The 8,652-nt window shown below is 44.1% G+C and overlaps 1 pseudogene; it reads right to left on the bottom strand.

Annotated features, from left to right (window-relative positions):
• Window positions 1–6,559: 6,559 nt before the first annotated feature.
• On the bottom strand, window positions 6,560–8,024 carry LOC105074607 (cytochrome c oxidase assembly protein COX18, mitochondrial pseudogene; annotated as a pseudogene).
• Between the last annotated feature and the right edge of the window lie 628 nt (window positions 8,025–8,652).

The raw sequence follows: 8,652 nt of genomic DNA, 5'->3' as shown, positions 1-8,652 counted from the left end.
AATAATCTAGACACTCCCCTTTAGTTGGAGATGGGGTGGGAATGCAGGTGAGTCACACATGCTATAAAAATAATCTAATCAGAGCTCATACCTCCAATCCTGATGTCAAGGAAAAGGCTATTGACAGCTACATGGTGGGTCTTTCAAATAAGGCAGACCCAGAGAAGGAGCAGTGTTCCTTAGAACAATCCTGTTGTTCTTCTTGCTCTGAAGAAGCAGAGGTCATGCTAACAGGAGGGAAAGACTTGTCTCAAGTGAGATAAGGCTGTGCTGTCTCTGGAGAAATATATCCCTGGTTTGCTGAGGCATAATGAGTCCCTAGTTCAGCTAAGGAGTTAATCAGCCCGAGGCTTTCTGCAGGGAAACCCAGATAGCACAAAGGAAAACTCAACTCCATAAAACAGAGGCCTCAAGAGGGGAAGCATGGGTTTGCTGGAGAAGAGGAATGTTTATGCACATCCTTCCAAGGATCTCAGAAGGGGATTCCTTTCTTAGAAAGCCTAATTTTGTCATGACCCCCTTCTGATGCTTCGTACAAGGAAATAAGTAACTGAAATGCAGCTTCTTTAGCTACAATTTATAAATAATTATTGTTATAGACTGATTTTATTCCTCCCAAATTTATATGCTGAAATCCTAACCCAGAAGGTGATGGTGTTAGGAGGTAGGGGCCTTTGGGAGGTGCTTAATTCAGGAGGGTGGAGCCCTCATGAATGAGATTAGTGCCCTTAGGAAAGAGGCTCCAGGGAGCTCCTCCACCCTCTTCCTGATGGGTGAGGATACAATGAGAAGCCAACCAGACAACCATCCGCAACTCAGAAGCAGGTCCTCAGCAGACCTGACTCTGCTGGGAGCCGGATCTCAGACTTCCAGCCTCCAGAACTGTGAGAAACAACGTTCCTGTTGCTTATAAGCCACCCAGTCTATGGTGCTTTGTCATCCAAGCCTGAACTGAAAGGACTATATATGTATGTACATAGAACAGTACACGTATGCATTAGTATTACATAAATGACGTAACCTTACCCTGTGTTGCTCTTGAGAGATCTACTTGACCAATGACGGGAAAGTCCACTGAGTTTGTTTTGTACTTAGTCTGAACAAGACTGGGCCAGCAGGACACATTTGGGTGCCTGATGGTGATCCTTTCCTATCTCTGCCATTTCTGGTGGCCCAGACAGAAACGAAAACCCACTGCTCCCACTTTTAGGGCATAAAACATTACCAAGCAAGATCGGTACAAACGCTGGCAGAAAAAAAGAGACTTGGTCCCCTCAGGTGAAGCATGTGAGACCAAATTACCTGGCAGAAAAGGAAAGGGCTTCCCATGCCGAGGTTACATGTGTAGCTGTTTGGAATGATGCAATGTGCTTTTATAGACAGGAGGAAATAACCTTAACAAGACTGTCTACACAGACCCAACTTTCACACAACTCCCACTGCATAAGGGAGGTACTGGCCCTACCATGCCACCGTTCTTTTCCAGAATTTAGTCTTTAGGAATCACAAAAGAATGAACATTTCAGGCTTTCTAATGGAATTCTGTGTGAGAGACATTCTTTCTGCCAGGAATGTCTGAGTCAAGATGGCAGTGATTTTTCTTTAAACCCGGCTGAGCCCTGGCCCTGTGGGAGGGGACAAAGCTGAGGCACAGCCAAGTCTGTACTCTCCTCTCCTGAGAGGTGACGGCTCCTAACCCAAGCCCGTGAAAATGAGGGTCTGGAGCCAGCTTAATCACAAGGGCTTGTGTTCTATGACATTTGTTTATGGTCAGAAGCAACTTCCCTGCCTCACAAGCTGTTCGCACCTCCCTATCTCCTCTCCCAGTCACTGTGGAGCACAACCCTGCATCTGAGAAAGAAACCAGTTGGGGACTTTCACTCAGGCAGCCAAACACTGGTTTCTTCAAGAGGATTGAGGGGTTTGGCCATGATGGCTCAAGTCAACTACTGAGTAATTGTGACCGAATAAGACAGACCTCTCTCCCCGTGGGTATTCCAGGAACTGGTGGGCTCCCTGGGCACTGCTATGAAGATGAGAAGCTGTCAGAGGTACAGGAAGGGCAGTGGCCCTGGGCAGCATCCTGGGAGGGCCGGGACCATGGCTGACTTCTGTGCATTTTCGCTCCTCTGAAGGTTGCCTGGATGAGCCATCATTGTATGTTGGCAGCTGCTGAAATTCTCTGGTTAAATAATAAATAAATCAGAAATAGAAATAGTCTCTTTCTCCTTTTGCTGTTTCAAATTATTTTGCAACAGGATGCTCTGTAAGTTGAACTTGGAAATTCCTGAAAACATGAGGACTGTAAAAAGGGTCCAAATGTCTTCCCAAAAGGGCCATGAAAGTGTGTCTCAATGCTCTTCAGACAGAAGTGGCCACCTGCCTCCCAGGCTGACCCTTGGGTCTGACAGAAGTTACTTTGGTAAACCCTCATGTAAAACAGTGCAAGGTGAGGACCTACTTATTTTCCTTTGATGAACTCTAGGTATTGGTAAAGTAATCTAAAGGAAAGTGCTTCAGACTGGGATATTAATTATTTCCTTTATTCATGTAAAAGTAGGGTCCCTGGTGGGGATGGAGCAGTGGTTACTACAAAAGAAGAAAAACTCATGTAAGAGAATTATCTAGTTTTCCACCTCTCCTTCCCACTAGGAACATACACAGACACCTCTACTGTTTGACTTTCCAAGTGCTTCAAGGAACACGTTATGCCCAAGAAGAGTGGCTGATAATGTACTTTTGAATCAGCCACTTCTGCATTTACTATATCCCTGCGAAGACGGAAATGAACGCAAGTGCCCAGGAAATACAACACTGATATTATCAAACGCTTTGCCTCATCCGAGTCTCCCCAGCCCAGAATAATTGCTCTCTCTTCTGAGCAGCTCTAAGCCCTCATTTGGCATCTGGCATTTGAATCTTTTTATCTGCATGTGCTCCCTTATCATCTAGTTTGTAATTCAGCTCAGTCCCATCCTATCCAGCTTAAAATATTTATTCTGTACCTATTGCATGTCAAGGGCTGTGTGACATGATGGTGATAAACATACAAGATGTCCTCCCTGGCTCCTAGGAAACAGCTGAATATACTGATGAGGAGGCTGGCAAATGACCCAAGTGCCCCCACAGAAGTGTGGCCAAAGTAACAGGCAGCAGGGCAGGAAGGGACAGGGCTGAAGCAGATGCATCAGGAAATGGTCCTTGGAGATGTGACATCTGTGATGGGTTCAGAGATGAGTTCATGTTCCTTAGGCAAGGGTGAGGGAAGGAAACGTGTATTTCAGGCAGAAGGGAAGTGTGTGTGCAAAAGACCGGAACACGTAACATTTGACCCATTTGGGGAAATGAAAGTAGTTCAGCGCCAGAAGAGCCTAAAGATGAAATAGTGGAGCTCAGCAGCAGATGATACTTGGACTCAGATGATTGAAAGCTTTGTACACGATGTTAAAGAGCTTGGATTTTATCCTAAGGCCAAAGGAAGTTACGCAATGGTTTATATAGGTTAGCAACAGAAATTATTGTTATTTTTTGGTAGCATGTGGAGAACGGATTGGAGGAGGAGGGTGTACATTGTAGAATGTATGTCTGTGTGCCCCCAAAGTCATATGTTGAAATCCTAATCCTCAAGTGATCCTACTAGAAGGTGAGGCATGTGGGAGGTGATTAGGTCATGAGGGTGGAGCCCTTATGAATAGGATTAATGACTTTATAAAAGAGACTCCAGAGAGCTCTCTCGCCCCTTATGCCAGATGAGGACATAGCAAGAAGATGTCTATGAACCAGGAAGTGAGTCCTCAGACAGAGAATCTGTTGGCACCTTGACCTTGGACTTCCCAGCCTCAAGAACTGTGAGAAATAAATGTTTGCCATTTAAGCCACTCAGTCTGTGGTTATAGTAGCCTGAATAGGCTAAGCCAGTACATATTTGCAGGAAACTCAATAAGAAGTGACCAAGGAGGCAGTCATTGGGCATAAAGAAGAACAATTTTGATGATGTAACCTAAAGAACTTGATGAATGAGAGGGATGGGGCATGGGGGCACATCTAGAATCATTTCTAAGTTTCTACTTGGGTACCTCCGTGAATGCTGGCACCACTCCCAAGGAAGAGAATGCTATAGGAGCTAGAGAAGCTTTATGGAAAGGGAAACAAGAAATTGGTTTTAGACCTTTAAAGTTTTGTGCCTTTCTACTCCCAGGACAATCTGAGGCAACTGCCCAGGAGGCAGTCAGAAGTATAGGTCTGGAGCTCCAGGAAGAAGGCTGGGTGTGTGTCTCATCCTCTGTGTGTCCCCAAGCTTACCACCTGGCCCTGATGCTGCATCTATTCATTCCAGGTCTTTGATGATGGTCTTAATTATGGTGCTAATGATGATGAATCTTTAATCAGATGTGTGCTTTATCAGCATATGACATGGTTTAGGTAAGGCTGAATTGTTTCTGAGGTTGGACTTAAAACAATCTGGATGGCTCCATTAAATTATTCGCTCTTCCTATTATGTCATTTCCTTTGATGTGTCCTTTGTTTGCAGCAGGAGATTCTAGCTAGTGTCTCCTGGGATACACAGGGTCCACAAAGTGATCTGATACTGCCCACGGGGTACCATCGCTCCAGCTGTTGCCAGGAGAAAAACAGCTGTCTCCAGAGCATTGGGATGGTGTGTTTTCTCAAGATTGAGGGGAAAGAAAAACATTGCTTTAAACATCATCATCCACTAGCATTAATCACCCTCTGCTTCAGGCACTCCACCAGGTGCTGTGTTATTTATTTATGTTTTTCTCTATTCCAGCAGACCGTGACCCATCCAGTTCAAAATGTAACATTTCCAAGAATGTTTATTTATATGTGCTGAACATAAAAATATTAATCTATTGAGATCATCCTAAGAAACTCGATTCAAATTGCTCTGCACACCCAGTAGTATTTCAGGAAGACTGTTCTTATGGGTAAAAAATCAACTGACTTCTCCAAATTAGACAGTTTCACCAGGAGGTAATAGTGCACCTAGACTTGTGTTTTAGGCAACTTGGCTATCAAAATTTTTTTAAAAAGATGTCTCCCTGAAGGTAGCCAGGAAACGCGTTTTGGCTTTTGTATAGAACAATGGTTGGGCGCAAGTCACTAATGCGGCCGTAAACGTTATGGCTGGGGGAAATGGTGAGAGCACAGACATTCAGAGGTCTGGCCATGGCTACAGCAGTTTAGGCTCTGACTTAGCATCAGCCTAAACCATGTGGGTGATGAGGGGAAAGGAAAGCAAAACTCAGCCATGGAAGGCTGAGGGGAATGTGAAAGCCAAATAAGGAAAACCAGACGTACAGGGGAGATGGGAAGTATCAGACATAGAAAACAAAGGTGCAATGAAAAGGAACTTCGTTCTCCGGGCCACACACCATCCTTAACTGCTTTGGTCAGTTTTGCTCTGCTTCTTTTCCATTGTTGTGGGGATTTTTGTTTGTTTTTGTCCTGTTTCTTCCTTACATTCTTTTACTTATTTTTCATTCCTTAGAAAATGATGATTAAAACTCATTTTATGAGCGAGTACATTTTCTTTGAGTTGTTAAGTGCTCATGGAGTGCAGCTCACGTGTTTAAGTTGCTGTGTGAGGTCAGTGCTACGTGGGTTCAGATAGGGCATGTGCATTGTCTCTACCCAAGATGGGATTTACAGTCTAGTGTGGAAGACAGAACATACACATCAATAACCACATGGCCAAGCAGACCGGAAAGAGCTAAATGTCTGGAAAGTACAATGGGAGCTCAGAAGTAGAAGGAATTACTCCTAGAGGAGAAATCAGAGAAGACTTCAAAGGAGTGAGAACATTTTTAGCTGGGCGATGAATTATGGTTAGTACTGCAACAGGCAGAGCCACACAAGGAAATGCATGAGCGAAGACTCAGCAGTGGCAAAGCAAATAGCAGATTCAAAGAGATCCAGACAAAAATTGAGTAGAACTTGATAATCCTAAAATCTAGTTCTTTTTCTTTCTTTCTTTCTTTCTTTTATTTTGCAGGGGTGGGGGGCACAAGAATTTAATGTTATCATTCTCATTCTTTTTTTTTTTTTTTTCAACGTATGTTCCATTGAGATAATATTTATTAACTAGGAATTACCAGAAGGCCTTCAGGGGGTCAATAAAGGCCTCCATGATGTGAGTTCCAAGACTTTTCTGAAGAGAAAACCACAGCTTTATCAAATACTCAAACAGGTATATGATCTTCCATACCTCCAAAATTTTAAGAGTCACCTCATCGGATGCTCTTATTTTATAAAACTTTTCTAGTCTTGTTCTCCAAGGTTCTGTTACTTCTAATAAGTGGTAATTTTATAAACAGGGCCCAACACTTTGATTCCTCTTTTATATTCTTAGTATATAATTAAACATACCACATTTTTAGCACTTAAAATATTTTAAGGATCCAAATATATCTTAATCCACAGTACTTCACAGGGCTCATGATTTTAAACAAAAGCAAATTAAATCGTATCTGAATTTCTCGATGTTCTAAATACATTGAGTGAATACATTGTCATTGTTCCAAAATTACTAGAAAGTATGTCATTTTCTTGAACTGAACTTGGCATAAAAGGCAGCAAAGAGGTCCTTGTAAGGAGTATGTGAATCTGACTTGGTCAACGGTATTCGGCAAAGTTGGTGAAATCGAGGGGAACGCAGCAGCAAGCTCTGTGAAAGGCCCGTGAAGCTGGAGCATAACCAGTACCGAGCAAACGATGAAGGTACTGTGGCTGCAATTGGAATCATCAACACTGACACCGCCCGAACAAAGTATGTAATATGCATCTGAAAACGAGTCATTCCAATCTTCTGCAGAGCAAACATCCCCACTATTAATAAATTGATGACACCCACGGAGACAGGCAGAATCCAGGTGGAATCCAGGGCAGTGAGGTCAGGAAACCACAGGACCCCACCGGTAGCTAACTGCTCCTGAACAGAAAAACCTGCTTCTGAATGTGTTGCCCCTGTGCTGAAATTCCGGAGAGCAACAAACATGAAAATCCACATTGGAATCTGAATCCTGACCAATACAGTGGCTTTGAAAAGGGTGGCAGGTATCCCGAATATACAGCGCTGAAACAAGCCTCCGCCGAGTCTTTAGATAAGTGAGCCTGGCAGCTCTTTTGGACCACCCCAACTGATTTGCACGAACTGCAACTTCTTGGTTAAGACGCCTTGCAATGTTTTTTTATTTCTGGCTGCAAAGTTTCCACCTTGGCCAGGATGTAGTGCCGGTAGGCGGCCAGGGGCAGCGTGACGGCGCCGCGCAGGGCCACGGCGGTGAGGATGCTGCTGCCCCACCAGGGCAGGCCCGCGGCGGGGTGCGTGCAGGGCAGCAGCGCCTCCGCGCCCTGTGCGGGAGCCGGCGCAGCCAGGGCCTCGTCCCAGCCTCCCGCAACGCCCGGGGCAACTGCAGAGACTGACGCCGCTGCCCACACGGGCAGGGCGGGGCGCCTCGAGCGGCCCGGTGGGACGGGCGCGAGCTGCGGGCCCAGGGCCCCGAGCCGCAGGGCGGGCAGCGGCCACCGAAAGCTGAGCCGGCGCAGCACGTCTGCCGCCACCGTGGAGCCGGACACGCGGGCCTCTCATTCTCATTGTTTTCTGAGAACATGCTGAGACCCTCAACCAAACCCCTACAAATTTGGTCATTACATAAATCCCAGCAAACATTTCTTTCAAACATGTTTAAGCTCTGTAAATAAAATACAGGTTCAAGTGGTACTCGATTGACTTTCGATACTTAGAGTCGTATGTTTACTCTTTTGTTGTATCAGCTGAGGCTTTAGCAGACATGGTCTTCCACTGTTTGTAAAGGAATGCACCTCTACTGTAATGACAGCACAATATTTTTGCATTAGGAGTCCACAAAATTAAAACCATGTCGTTTAAAAATAACTATTATCAAAATTGTAGGTTATTGTCTTTGTGAGTGAAAGAGTGAAAAACTGAGGCACAGAGCAGAGATAAGGCACATACCTCCCAGACCACCATTCCGGAAGTACATTGACCGTCTGGTTATCCTTTTTCATGAAGTACCTGTTCTTCAGTATCACAATCCTCTGCCTATGTTTATATTGGGTTGCCTGTCATTTCCTCATTATTTTTTAAAAAATTCTTTATATATTCTGTATATGAGTCCTTAATAAAACATATGTTTAACAAGTACGGTCAATTCTCACTACTTGTAATGTTTATGTTCAATAAAGTCACTGTGAACACCGAACTGGTGAGTACTGAATCACTACTCCTAGGAGAAATACAGGGCTAGGTTCCTGTGGGACTCTGGTCACATTTTTGTCAACTGATCAGTATATTCCCTTATTTCATGTGTATTCTACTTAAACACTCCTCATTTGATGGATAAAGAAGTGGTGTATATATATGTGTGTATATACACACACACGCACACACACACAATGGAATATTAGTCACAGAAAAGAATGAAAATTTGCCATTGGCAGCAACATCAATGGGCCTGGAGGGCATTATGCTTAGTAAAGTAAGTCAGACAGAGAAAGGCAAATACTGTATGTTTTCACTTATAGGTGGAATGTAAAATATAAAACAAAGAAATGAATAAAACAAAACAGAAAGAGACATAGATACATAGAACAAACTAGTGGTTACCAGTT

The sequence above is a fragment of the Camelus bactrianus genome, chromosome 35 (genome assembly GCF_048773025.1).
Source record: "Camelus bactrianus isolate YW-2024 breed Bactrian camel chromosome 35, ASM4877302v1, whole genome shotgun sequence".
NCBI lineage: Eukaryota > Metazoa > Chordata > Mammalia > Artiodactyla > Camelidae > Camelus > Camelus bactrianus.
Note: the sequence above shows the minus strand (reverse complement) of the source record. Positions and strands in the feature narration are given on the sequence as shown.